Below are 14,854 nucleotides of genomic sequence, written 5' to 3'. Positions count from 1 at the left end.
TTACAAGGCGTCCAAATTGCTAAGTACCTTTCCAAATAGTAAATTTTAAATTGTTCTAACTGAATTATGCATTCATGTACTGCAGAAAGATGCCACTGAGGGGGGAAAAAAGCATGGTACATGATGGGAAATGCGTGTTTCCCTGACACAATCCTTAAAATGACATGTTGCATTTGTTTGCCAAGTGGTCACCCCTTATTCCCAGCAAGAAGGCAGTCTCCCTCACACTGTTCTGCATGCGAGCGGCAAAGTTGTTACTTGATTCCAGACTCGAGTCGTAAGGCACAGAATAGCTCAGGTTGTAAGGGACCTTGAAAGATCATCTGGTCCAACCTTTTGCAGAAAAGGGAGCCTAGATGAGATTATCTGCCACCTTGTCGTGTTGCATCTTGACAAAAGTCGATGCAGAGGAAGGGATAGAAAAGGTTGTTCCTCTTAAGCATTTGCATCCTGTGGGATTACTATAAACAGAAATGAAAGAAGACCAAAATGTGAAAAGCAATCAAGAGAAAGCCCCAGAAAGCTGGCTGCTTTCCTCGTTAGGACAAATGGGGATGAGACAGCTGCGGGGGGAGAAGGGCCATGGTGGTTGTTTGCATCACGGAGGATCAGCCCAGCCACACTGTCTACTGTATTACTGCTCTAATCTTCCCTGCCATTTTCCCCAGCTCCAGACTACTTGCAAGGTTATATGAACCCCAGCCCCCCAGACCTCTTTTCCTCTTCACAACAACTGCTTTATTCTCTCCTTCATCGGAGCATGGGCTCTTCCTCTTTCCCTAAATTACAAGCTTGTCCCACACTTACAGGAGAGCAGATGAAGCTCATGTGAATTATGCAAACTGGATGCCAGAGGTAAACTGCAGTTAGGATAATGTTTCCTTGATCTCTCTGTTTACAGAATTATAGCTGGCTTGTAATGGTGCCAGTGTCCTCAGGAGCCCTTTCTAGGGATTTCTGGGAACGACAAAAACATGTTAGGAAGAGGATGGAGTTAATCAGTTGGGCTTTCCTGCTGCTATATTCAGCCTAGCAAGCCGCCTCCGACAGATGTTTCTGCTTTTAGGCCACAAGGACCTTTACTGACTGGCTTTCACTGTGTTCAAGAAGCATGTAAAGCTATCAAAGACTTGTTTTCCATAAGAGCATTTTCTTGTCAGGTGATTTTTTTTTTATCTCTGGCATAACGGATTTTAATGAATCTCTCAATAGACTGATCCTCCAAGAAAAGAAATAGAGGAAATCTGCGTTACCTGATTTTCTCTCCTGACCGCGGGAAGCATGGGCTGTAAGTGACGGCAAAGTTACACCACACTGTTCCCCGACAGTGCCCAGAGCTCTCTGCTCCCCCTCAACCCTCCTATCAGCTATCCTGACTTGCCTATGTTGAATAAAATTTTCTGCGTGTCATACAAACCAAATTAGAGCCAGGTCCCAGCTGTTCCTTATGCAGTTTGAGGCCACTTAGTTAATGTCGCTGCCTGAGTCTTGTATCTCTACCTATCTCCTATGGCTTGCGTGACAAGAAGGGAAACCTGACTGTGTGAGCACCCATGTAAGCTGGCTCCCCATGAGCTTTCTCCAGACAGGATGGGAGGAAAAAGGAGGGCTTGGGCGCAGCCCCTCCAAGGGCTGTGGGGTGATGGAAGACCCCTCTCCTGGAAAACACGTCCTCCCCCTGTTCCTGCCCCTGCCTCGCTGCATTCGCTCTGAAGGATTTACCTACTCGAGCATTCACGGGCTGTTAGACAGGATCAGACAAGACCAGGTTAAAACAAAATGGCCCTGATTGTCCATTTCACCATCGTAGCCCCCTGAAGTGAGCAAAGTTACTCCTCAGTGCCCTGTCAGAACTCCGGGAAGGAGCTGCCCGCCCGAAGGACATTGATGGGGTTATCAGTCCTCCCTGGCGCACGGCACAGCCAGTTTTTGGAAAGGACGTAACACCCAGCATTGTGGCTGCCCTGCAAATGGTGCGTTTTCTAATCAGTCACAACTATTTGTGCTCGCAGCACTGGCCTCTCAAGGCATCGCCTTACATGGGTCAATAAGGATGACAGTTATCTATCTGACCAAAACTGCAGGTGCAAAATTATGCCTGCAGCTATCTGGGGCCATAAAAACAAGGCATCCTCCGAAGGCGGGTTACAACAGAAGCTGCCACACAGTAGCTGTACGAGTCCTTCCTCTCCCAGCTGAGCCCCGCGGGGTGCTTCTCTGGCACGTAGTCTGTTCACCTGGAAGAAGGAGAAATGCAATTTCACTCATCCTCTCCTGGCAGCGGTGGCTCGCAGGGATAGTTGTTTTAGTGGACCATAACATTATTGTAATAATTGCTGCTTCATCAGACAGAATTATTAGTCTGTCAGTAATGCATTAGACAGCAACACTTGTCTCAAATGCCTGTTAATTATCTAAATAAGCAAATTTGCTTCCTTTCCCATCGTGATTACTAGTGTCTTGTATCGTTCGTGCAGCTAAAGCCGTGGTCTTACAAATACTTCTGCAAGTAGTTGTTATTACAAGGGTTGTCTCCTTGAAGCACAGAGGCTGCTGATGCAAGAAAGAGACACTGGACTAGTTCCCTAGGGCCTGATTCAAATCCCTTTGAAATCAGTAGAGACATGCTCCCAGTCTTTCATGGCTTTGGATTATATCCTCAGATAGTAGCTTTTTTCCAGGCAGGAATTTTGCTTCAAACATCTCTCAAATACACTTGAGGGATCTGGCAACTGATAAAATACTCAGCTTTAAGGCAATACAGCCAGTGGAGCCCCTGAATATACTGTATTTTTTTCAACATACAGTTTTTCTCCAGGGGAAAGCAACAATCTGATATGCTTTCTTGTCCAGGGTCAGACCTGCAGTAGCTTTTTTAGTTACTCAGAGACATCCTAAACCTGAAAATATGGCTTTCAGTGTAAGGGTTTGAAGCTGCAGACATCCACAGAGCTTCAGTGCATGCCCTCTGCCCACTGCACAGCCAGGGTTTGCTCTCTTATCCACCTTCCATGCGCTCCCCCTACTCCTGTTTGTGTAGCAGCATCCCTTCCTTTAAGAGCCATGGACTCTGCTCCAGCAGGCAGGGCTGCCTGACTGCTCCACCTCACACAAGCCAAAATCCCAGGAGAGTGTCCCCCCTGCCATTATGGGCCAAACAATGGGATGGCTTCCCTGCAAACCCCCTGTCCCCCATGCTCCCATCGCCCCACACCTTCCCCCTGCTGTGGCAGTGAGCTCCCCATCTCTGAAAAAGAGCATCTTCAGAAGGTAAATTGGTCCCTTGAAGCTGCGGCCCCCAGGAAGATGCAGCACAAAAGCAGGTCCCACAGAGCAAGCATGAGACAGGATGGTGGCTGCTGGCAGGGGTGCAGCGTCCCTTTGGGCAGGGGCCAGGTGATCCCAGAGGTGGCTGATGGTGCACAGTGATCCTGGAACGCATCTTCCCACCAATTTGAGTCATCCCAGGGCTGTGCTGGGAGCCAGCCTCCCACCTAATACAGGACAAATCAAAGGAAGCTCCTGGCTCTCCACCAGACTGCACCTGACTTAAATGCCCAGCAGCCACCCAAATTCCTTCCTTTTTCATTCAAATCTGCACAGAGGCTGGAGTGCAATGGCTGCTGGAGGAGTCTGAGACCCAGACCTTCTCCCCAAGGGGACTGTTTCATACAAATCTCAAACCATGATGTTTCTCACAACAGTGTTCACTTAGGGAAGTTAGCAAGAACATAATGAAAACCATCATCAAAACCGAGGTGGATTTTTCCACCTCCCAGAGATTTACCTTCCCGGCTATGGCTGGTGACCCTACAAGCACATAGCTGTAGGGCTGCTGCTCATTTGGGGCCCTAAAGGGAAAACTGTACGCGTTTAATGAAAGCAGATAGAGCCATCTAGTGACAAGAGAAATGCATTCTTCATTTCATGCCGTGAAAGACCTTCACAAGCCCCCAAAAACCTGTGTTTGCCACCAGGACAGGTGGGCCAGCAAGGCATGGGCAGCCCCTCACGCAGGGGTGCTCATGGCTGAGCCTCATGAGGTTCACACTGCCGGAGCTTTGCAGGGTCCTCAGCAAAGCTTTTGGGTGCAAGGACGGCAGCGCCAAGGAAAAAAGGCTGCTTGGGTCATTGACAAGGTTTGGGTTTGGGAAGAGCCCGTGGTGCCTTGCAGGCAGCGTGGAGGGCCAGGTGCAGGCAGAGCTTGGCCCCTGCTGCACAGCAGGCAGATAGTGCTGTTGTGTTTGTTGGGAGATGGTTTCCCCATTCCATATTTAGCCAAATAAGGAAAAAATCAGGACAGGGGAGATGCTTCTTAGAAAAGAAAAGAATCAAAACACTTTGTTTCTAAATATGCATGATTTTTATGTATAAAAAAATAAAGGATTCTAGAAATTGAATCCTTTTTAAGTAAAGAAATGTTTGTGCATGGCATTCCCTCTGACCAGAACAAAACTTTTCCATAATTTTATATCACTAACATATTGAAAAAAATTAATTTCTTGGCAAAGAAAGCATTACTTTTTCGTCTTCTTTTTCTTTCTCTCTTTGTCTAGCACATTCCTCCTCTCCTCTGAAGAATTCACACAACTCAACTCATTATCAGTCTAACTAATGACAGTACTGCATTTCCCAGCAAATTAAAATCCAAAGCCTGCCGTTTTACAGTAAACTCCCCAAAGAAAAGGATAATGAGGTTATTTAGCAGGTTTTGTTCCTCAGGTAATTTCCATACACTTCGTAGTTTATAAAGTGGGAGATAAGGTAGCTGCCATAGCTTTTATGTTAGCCTTCCCAAGCAGCATCTAGGTCTTCTAGCACTTCTGGGAAGGAAGGGATTCTCCTGCTGCAGGCCCACAGGTGAGACCGTTTGCCCCAGGGCAGAGAGAGACCAAAGCCATCTCTGTCCCTATCTGTGCTGCAAGCAAAGCTGAGACACAGACTATTTGGGTGCTTTAGGCTGTATCCACACAGCTCAGTGATGGACCTCCAGGGCAAAGTGGTTGTGTCCCAACCACAGAGCCCTCCAGCCTAGGTCTTCTCCTTTCCCCGGGAGGTTTCCCCATGGCCAAAAGGCAGGATTGTCACCTTGTGCCAGAAGCAGAAACCACTTCAAATCACGCGGAATGGGTGTGGGCTGCACAACAGCCCATTAGAGCTGTGCTTTCATAGCACAAGGGTGGAAATATCTGTGGGAGTGTGGCATGGGGCTGTCTGAAGTTGTGGGGCTGGGACCACCACGTCAGCTCTGCAGCGAGTGGGCTGATCACTGCCAGCATCACCCTAGCTTGGAGCAGGCGGAGACAGATTGAACCGTACCAAGCTGTGCTGAGAGAGGGAAGGACTTGAACTCCAGGTTTGTGGAGAAGTTCCAGCTGCAAAGTTTGGTTTGACTCAGAATGGAAACAAACCCAACACTCTGTCTGCACCACAAAACACCCCAAAGCAAAACAATTTGTTTGAGGTCAACCTACAAGTTTGGATTAGCCTCTGACTTCTGCTTTTCTTTTGAAAATAAAGGTCAAATTTTTCCCTTCTTTGTTCCCACAGAAAGGTTTTCTTTCTATCAGATGACATAGTTCTTTGGACATTTTCTACTTAGTGATTTGTTCATACCTACAGCCCCAGCCAGGAACTCAGCACTAGCATCCTGATTGTTTTGCACATCCCTAATTAAGCCAAGGTGAAATGGGTGGGTGTAATGAGCTACCAGAGTGAAGGGTGTGGAAGGACAACAAGGACAATGGAGCCATCAAAGGACCAAAAATGCTTTTGTGTAGGCTTATAATTTAAAAAAAGAATTCCCTTCTGATGAAAGAGTGATTCCCTGCCACTATTACCTGATTATGGGCGATCTCTGCTTAGCTTTGTTCATTTAGCTGTGCGTTCCTCTTCCCAGATCCTCTCAGCTCCCTTTGGCCATTTGTGGGTGAAAAATTCACACACATTTTGTGCCTGTTCATAAATCTGCATACTAAAATCTGGAGCAAGAAGCTGTGCTATATGCTCATCCAGCACTTAGGACAGTAGAGTTTCTAGTCTTTCACTGGGCTTTTATAAATACAGCACAAATGCCTTAACGGTGCATGCTTCTCCCTTACGTGCTCATCTGAAGGTGTTACTCTGGTCACAGTTAATCAAGTATGAACCTGGGAGTGACAAGTTAGTTCACTCAAGTTGCTTTAATCACTTTAGAGCTGGGCCCAAAGCCTGTAGCTGGCTCACAGTGCTGGCTGTGACACATAGCCGGGGTCAAACTGTAATTTAAAGGCCTAATTCTGAACGTATTTAAACAGAAGGCTCTCTGTGAAGACCTGTTCCACCAGACCCTCCAAGTGCTGGAAGCTGGACAAATATGTGCTGTGCTTTTGGCAAAGGTCTCCAAGCAAAACAGCTTTCTGTTTTATTTGAAAAGTTTCCATCTCCAGCACAGTAAAGAGAAAAAATGAAGCCCTTCTGCAAGTCTGCATCAAGCCAACAAAACCAACTGTTTTTCACAATTATACCTCATGTCTATTAATAAGTCCATGACTACAACTGACTTAGATGGTAAGTCATCAAACAGATTTACTCATTGGGCTCTCTAGTTCTCTCCTCTCTGCTCCATCTTCCCCACCCACCTCGCAAGCTGTTGTTCTGCCCCGCAGGGAGCAGCTGCCACCCCTCTGATGGGCGTTGTGCAAAATCGCTCTTAAATAAACCCTGCCTGCCTCAGTGGGACACGGCTTTTCCCTGCTGTGACAGATTTTGGGGGGCTCTAGGGCTGTCATACAGCTCAGGCCCTCAGGAGAAGTCCACTTTCCTCCTTAAGAGAACTAACTCTCTTTATAGCTTTTAATTGTAATTAGTGCATCTGGACCACATCCTTTCTCTCTTGCATCTGTCCTTTTGGCCATGTTGCCCCTCAGTCCTGCATACTGCCTTTGCTTGTGCCATCCAAAACCACACATCTCTGTGCCACTTAAGTGCCCATCAGAACGGAGCAGCGCTCTCCGCAGCTCCAACCTAAAGTGTCAAACACCCCATGAGCCACTGCCGAGGAGCAGCAGGTAGGGATGGCATCTAGACAGGGATGTTAGCCTGAGGAGCTGCGATTGGCTTGGGGATGGTTTGCAGTCAGAAGGAGAGATTGCATCAATTAGCTAATGATATGCAGGGGGGTCAGTTCAATCATTAAGCATTCATTTAGAGGCACATTTACATATTTGCCATACTCTGAAAGCACCGTGCTGCTGTCCGTGTGCACAGAGCCATGTTGTGACTGCTTGCAATTGCCCTCATAAAACTGCCTGTCACCTGTGTTCGTTTGTTCCTTTCCTGTATTTTGGTACCTTGGCTGGTCAGCAGCTTGCAGTTCTACCTCGCACTTGAAACAGTCCTGTGAAATAGATGCCCGGTCCCTAGTTAGAGGGACGAATAAGCAAGGTTTCCAAGCCCAGAACAAACTCCTTTATTCAAAATTCTCTTAGTTGAGTCATCTGTTTTCAAGGAGAAAATTATGACTAATTGATTCCTGGGATTTGACTTACTGACTGTCCCACTGATTCCCACTGATCCCGGCAAAGCCGTACCAGTACAAACCAGTTTAAGCAGAAGAGGCTCTATAGGCTCTAACAATGGACTCTCGATATATACCCCCTCCCCCACACAAGTTCTGAAGCTTGCAAGTGGTTTCACTGAGGTTTTATGACAACAGCTAGGGAAAACAACTTTGGGAACTAACATTGCCCAGCAAGACACAGCCTGCAGCATGTTTTTTATGGCCAAGAACTCACAGCATTCCTGGCTTCATTTCCTCACTGCTCACAGCAGTCCCCTTTATGGCAGGGCTGTGCCCCCTCAATGCGCAGGGCAGCATTGTGGCCTCAGATGTGGCAAAGCAAATGACTGCAGCAGCAGAGAGCTGGGATTCGAAAACCTACATGAATTAAAACAAGGATAACCTGGGCTAGGCAAAAACCGGCAGCTTGCTCTTACAGCTGGCGTTGTCGAGGCACATCCCCACTGCCTAGGCAGGGCACCAGTGACTTTGAGTGGGTGGTGAGAAGGGGTCCATCAGTGCGGGGCTGGGACTATGGACGAACACAGTGAAACACCATGGTCTTACGGCTTCCAGTACTTGAGCGAATGTGCTCAGGAACAGCTTTGTTATCTCTGCCCAGCACTGCCTTGTGTGGTCCTCTCCTTGGGGCCATGGCAAAAGTCACAATCTGCGAATGCATGAAAAGCTGCTGGCACTGATGTCACTAATGTTGAGTTTCCTGGGCTGGTAGCCAGGGGTTTTCCTTACCAGCAGGTACTTTATAATGTAGCACTCCTGCTCACACCAAAAGGAAGGAAATACAGAAATACATTCTCAAAGAAAGGGATTTGTTCCTAAAAAGTCAGTGAGATTGATACAGGACCTAAAGGCAGGTTCTGGCCTGCAAGGCATGTGGTGAGAGTGATTGGTAATGAAAACGCAGCATTTTGGAGGATGAGGTAAGACCCTACAGTTCTGGGAATAATGCAAGAACCCTGGAAACCAGAAACACACATCAGAGCTTATTTTCTCCCAGGACGGTTGAACATTAACAAAGCCTACATTAGCAGCAGCGCTGTGTCGCTGGAAGGACGGGGTCTGATGCTCGCTGCAATGGGCCTTCCCCTTCTTCCTGGCTTCACTGGTGTCTCACTTCAGCTTGACGTGGCAGATGGGCTGCAAACCTCTGCTCTTGCCCTTGCTACTCGGAATGGTTAGGTAAATCCCAGGCCAGCATGGATGCCCACTGTCCATGTCAGAAGAAATCTGAACAGAGCACACCTGAGCTCTCCTGAGAGAGGAGATTGCTGTGGCTGAGCTCAGCTTTCCCCGAGAAAGGATTTCTGAGAGTCATAACATATTTTTTATTACAGTTTTTACTTAATTTGGCTGTTCCCCAGTCATTTTAGCCCAGATTTTTCTAGAAAGAGAGGTTTGGCTTTTGCAGACATGCTGTCTATCCCATGGGGTTTTTACCTTGCTCATTCGCAAGCAAAGAAAGTACCATTTGTTGTATGAGTGTACGAGACAAGCAGCAGCTTGTAGTTTCATTATGAATTATTTACCAGAGAATGAAAACTTCCCCATCTGGGAATACTGTATTTTTGTTGTGAACAGGAGATGATAGGGTAATGAGCGGCCACTCATGACGTGAGAATGCAGGAGTGATGCTGGTATCCCCGATGGTTAGACAAAGATGCATCCATTGATACAAAATCATTAGAAATCACTTGTCTGCGGAGGGAACCTGGTCACAACCCTTTTTGCGATGTTGCCGTGCAGAATCACACACTGCAGGAAGACAGCCTGGCAGCTACAGCCACCCTGATGGCACTGCCCAACTAATGGCAGTTCAGCTCTTTAGTATAACAAGCTTGACTCAGTCTGGATGTTTGGAAATTATCCATCTGCTCCCAACTTCAACCTGCCCTGCCTAGGTTTTAAGTTCATAGGTAACTTGTTAAAAGTGTGAGCCAGTCCCAATGAAACCCTCCTTAGCTCTGCAAAACCCCAGGCCTGCTGGAAATATTTCTGTTTGAGCACAAAGGGAAGTGCACAATATCCTTGATGATCTCTTGCTGCCCATCTTTCCCATTTCTTCTGTGTGCATCAAGACAGGAGGACTTTGTCCTCAGTCAATGTCAGTTTTAATCCCTTGGATGACAGTGGGAGGATGGTGGGTGCAGCTGGGACAAGCTGCATTTCTCTGCAGGCATCTCAGCACACAGCTGCTTTTGCACAACATTTTTGGTGTAAGAACTCTTCAGAAATGGCTTTGCTTCTGTCACAGGAGCACAGAGGAACCGCAGTCAGTGGCTTCGGCCAAATCTTCCACTGCTCTAAATAGTCACAAGCACATTTCACCACCTGAGACACATATTTCCTTCTGTACGCTTAAACCTCTTATCACAGTGCAGGAGCTCACATCAGAGAGTAAGACCAGCCAGCCCCAGGCAGAAGCATCACGCAGCCAAGCATCCTCTGGCTGCTGTTAGGGTAACATAGCAATTTGCCATCTTCCTTCTCTTCTCTCACCTGTAATTATGCTTTAGTCACTGGTCATCTGTTCTTTTCAGACCTATAATCCAGCAACCTTTCCGGTCCTGTCACCTAACAAGTACTTATTTGTTTGCACAGTTAGGAGAACTTAAACTTCTTTTTCTGCTCTTTTGGGAAGACACAAACCTCAGACAATTTAGCTGGCGACGTAAGACCAATAATGTGCCTCGCTTGGAAAAAAAATCCGTAGGTGCTTTAAGTGTTTACCATATGGGTATGACAGTAAACATGCTCTGAAAGCCTCAGGAAATGTTAAACGAAAGCAGAGCTGCAGTGGGGAAGACAGCAAGGCAGCCATGACTCAGTGCAGGCAGAGATTCCCCTTCACTTTGTACATGTAGTGATGTCCAACTCCGACATATTTAACAAGATATAAAGTTGTAGTGTCCTGTATGGTCACTAAATTGTCTTCAGTAAGCAACTATGCGTATTTGACTTTGGCACCTTTCTAGCAGTGTGGAAAGCGTTTGTAAGGAACCATAAAAAGTCATTACATATGCAGAACAATTGAACCTCCTCAGCATCTGTGGTAGGAAACACATCTGTCTTCTGTCCTTTTCTTTCCTAAATGTCTCCCTGAATCAGCTTTTATGGGAGGGTCGTAAATATCCCTTTCTGTTCGAATCCAGGAGTTAACAATACCCCCTGTGACCATAAACACAAGATGTTTCATTGAGGAAAGAGGTGCACTCAAGTAAGCAGAGATCTTTGTGACAGTTGCTGCCAGTATGGTCCCCATGCACCGCTAATCACATTAGTGGGAGAGCACGGAGGTGGCCAGCAGACAGCAAAAGAAAGAGGGAGAGAAAAGCAAGACTAATCTTGTTAAAAGGGAAGCAAAGATAGACGCTACTTTTACACAGAAGCTTATAACGTCCCCATTTTCCCAGGGCTGGAATCACCTGGATACTTTCTGAGCAGCGCGGCCGCTGCTGTTGTGGAAGCGAACAACCCTGCATCTCGCCTGTGTTTACCGAGGGCTGGTTTTTCTTACGGCTCTTTGCCATCCATGTTCTCTTGATTTCTACAGAGGCAACCTCAAATCCTTCCTGCAGTAGAGGTTTACTTGGCTCCAGACGACTTCAAAAGCAGTAGGACTGTTTTTAATCTCTGTGATCCTTTTCCAACAGAGGAAGTCCCACAGTTTTTAACAGATGAAACAAGCACCTCATCTAAAATATCCCTGTGTTTCATTATTTTCCCTTGGGGAGGCAATGTCAGATATTTGAAGGCACCTCCTCCCTGAATGAAGTCTTTCTCTCTCTGGCTGTGCAAGGATGATGTATGGGTCCCAGCTGGGTGGCTGCAGCACACTTTCCTTACCTGGGGAGTCCCAGAAAAACCCTCAAGCTGGGAGCTAAGGCTTAGCCAAGCAGTCACTGCGCAGCCTCTGACAGTCCCCAAAGTAGGGTTTTGTCCTCTAGTCAGGGCTCATGACATTTCCACACTGCGAGCCATGATGCAGAGGCGTTGTCCCAGGGCTGAGGTCCCCTCTGCCCACTCCCTCCTCCTATGTTTGGTGGAGTTGGGGCGAGGAAAGGGGATGCAGGAGGAGAGGTGCTCCTGTCCAGACACTGAAGCATAGGCACCAACACGTGCACTAACCCACACCCACAGTTTTGCACGTAGGATGCTGCGACACAGTGCTGAGGCTCTCCAGCCAGCTGGAACCTGGGACAGGTGGTACTCAAACCACTGAGCTTCCAGTTCAACTAGGCAAGACGTGTGTTTGGGGAACCAGAGCCTGGAGGGGCAGTGCCGTATGCCCACGGTGACACTCTAAGCCAGTGCTGGAGAGCTGATGGACTCAGCATTTCCAAGCACTTCTCCAGCACCTTGAGAGCAAGACTGTCCCCCCTCCCACCACCCATCACTGTGAACCTCCCAGAGCTGTGTTAGTGCACCCCCTCCCACGGGGTTTAATGTTGGAAGGGAAAACAGCATCTTGTTATCTGAAAGGAGCCTTAACCTGGTTTTATACTCGTGACTGTTTAATCAGTGTCATACTACAGTGCTGAGGATGGAAAAACAAAGTGCTTGCGTCAGTAGATGGGGTGTCTGCCGCTGCATGCACCGGTGCCTCACCAATTAATCAAACAGGGCAGGGGAGAGAGGACCCAATGGACAGGCAGGAGAAATCCCTGATGGAAAAATCTCACTTGTTGTTACACGGGGTGGCAGGGCCAGTGCAGGGAGGTTGGAGCGGGGTTAGAAAATGAAGAAGCAGCTGGAAATCTGGGAGCAAGGACAGCGGTAGTTGCTTCATAGCTGAGAGTCTGTGCTCAACCAGACAGGGAGGGGATCAGCCACTGTTTGTCTTGATATTTCATCAAGTTCTTAAATAGAAACTACAAAACCCAGACACTCTTGGCATTAAAATGGTGATTTCAGTATGGATTGGTGGTGGCTAAATGATCTGGGAAGTGGCTGTTGTCAGTGTCCTGGGACACTCATGCTCCCTTTGCCATCAGGGCTGGGGCTTTCCAACAGGGGCAGTAGCACCGGGTGGGAGGGGAGCCCCTGGGGAGCGGAGGGACTGGCTGCAGGAAGAGGAGACGCTGTGAAGGAAGAGCTCTAAGGATGCTTTCAACGATGTTTGGGAAAGGGCATTGGGCTGAGGACACCACCCTGGGGAGCAGACCCTGCGCAAGGCAGAGACCCCTGCAAGGAAGAGTAGCCCAGGAAGACCTGATGTTTCTGAGCGCCAGAGAGCAGAGCCGCTTGGCAACCAGCTAACCAAGAGGGGAACCTGAAATTCATGTCTTGCTCTCCCAAGAGATGGATGTTTTTTTTCCCAGTCCCAGGAATTTATCAGTGAAACCAGGACTCTCTGACCCTGCTGCTCCACTCTTCTTTCTGCCCCCTTCTCTCCCTGCAGGGACCACCCTGCACTCCAAGCTGGTGGCATCAGGGATACCTTCCCTGACCTCCACAACGTCTACCACCTCAGATGATATTGGCATTGACCATTTAAACATTTAATGGGGGAGGGCCTGGAACCCACTCAGGGTAGGGAACTGGGAGCTGTGATGGGAAGGAAAGGCAGCAAAGAGAATAAAGGGGAGTGGGCTATAGACACCAGGGAACACGGCAAAGGGGGGGCTGGAAAGAGGAGAAATAAAAGCCAGAAACAGCCGACAGGGGAGCCTGTTTTCTCACCAATGATGCCTCTGATGAGAAGGTAACAGATGAAGGAATGAGGAATTTGGGTACCTGGAGAAAGTCCACGTTTATACCTGTGCAAGCCCTTTGCAGGCTGTCGGGGACATCCCTGATGCACGGATCCCTGTACGCACGCTGCATTTCTATTCCAAAGGCAACAGGCTGCCCAAGTCCTTGCCTTGCTCACCTCTTCTGTAGGTGCACCATCTGGATTATTATTATTACCATTATTATTATCATGTTTATTATGTTTATTACTAGTTGAAGTACTGCTATTTATATTATTGCTATTATTATTTCCTTATTTTCCCAGGAATCTGGACCTTTGTCTCACAGAGGCACAAAAGTCATTTGTGGTTTCTCTTAAAGGCAGAAAACACCTTGCTTTTTCTCTTGAGGATGTCTATGTGGCCCTCAGATACAATTTGTTCATCTCCTAAGCTAAGCTAACATATTGATCTTTCCCCTGGGCTCTGACCCCTCCATGCCTTCTTTGTTTACAGAGTTATCTTTAGCATTCCTCCCTCCTCACCACTGCTCAGGGGCAGCAAACAGCTCAGATAAAATTGATCCGGTGGACACAAGGAAAGACGTCATGAAGAAACCCGGGGCACAAGGCCATTTGCAGTCTCTCTGCCGTCACGTAACCCAGCTAAGGGTCAGTTCGGCATTAACTGGCTCCCAAGGTGGGTTCTCATAACGAGCAATGCTGAGTGGCTCTAAGCATCACTGACTAAGTGCAAACTGGGGTGTTACTACAATTATCATCATCTCTTTTGTGCAATGAATTGAACAAACTCTAATTCCACCTTTCTCCTTGGACACACTCGCAGGGTTTGAAGGCCAGACAAATGATGCAGACAACCCAGCCTAACCTGGGCCATACAGCCCAGAGCCTCTTAGCCTTAGTTTCATCTTCAGTCCCACAGTTTTTTGCAAGTGCACTGAAAGTGGAACAGGAGTCTTCTCACTGTTTGTCAAGACCTCCATCAGGGCTGCCTCCAGCTTTGCAAGGGATACTCGTAACAAATGACACCTTCTTGGGGACATGCTGTATCCTCTCCGTTTTTTTAGCCATAGATAAGGTACACAAAGGTTATACTAAAATAACTACTTGGAGGCCCAGTCCCTGTTCCTTGTTCCCTAGTCCTGCAGACCATGTTCAAGAGGAATCCAGAACTGCACAAGTCATACCAGAAACCCTCCCCTTCTCTTGGGAAATGACTTCACCCCTGGGCTATGATGTCAGGCTCTTACCTAGGTGCCCTGCGTGGCCTCCTGAAATACCACTTTTTTTCTGCAGAGTGGCCTAAACTCAACCAGAGGGATGAGATGGTGGTGCACGATTTCTTTCTGCAAAGGAAAGGGAACATTTAACCTTCAGACATCACCATACTTAGCATGGTGATGCCTGATTCCTGGCATGGCTCCTTTGCCTGCCCTTCCCCAAGGTATGTGGGTTCATAACTCCAGCCATGCTGGGCTCAGAGGAAGCAGTGGGGAGCGTGGGAGGGTGAAGGACTCACAGTGCACCCCACAGATCACGGACAATGGCCTTGATCCCCTTGTGGAGAGCTGAACCTGCCAGAACAGTAAAAACCTGTAAATTGG

The sequence above is a fragment of the Leptosomus discolor genome, chromosome 1 (assembly GCF_034619465.1).
Source record: "Leptosomus discolor isolate bLepDis1 chromosome 1, bLepDis1.hap2, whole genome shotgun sequence".
NCBI classification, from domain to species: Eukaryota; Metazoa; Chordata; class Aves; order Leptosomiformes; family Leptosomidae; genus Leptosomus; species Leptosomus discolor.
Note: the sequence above shows the minus strand (reverse complement) of the source record.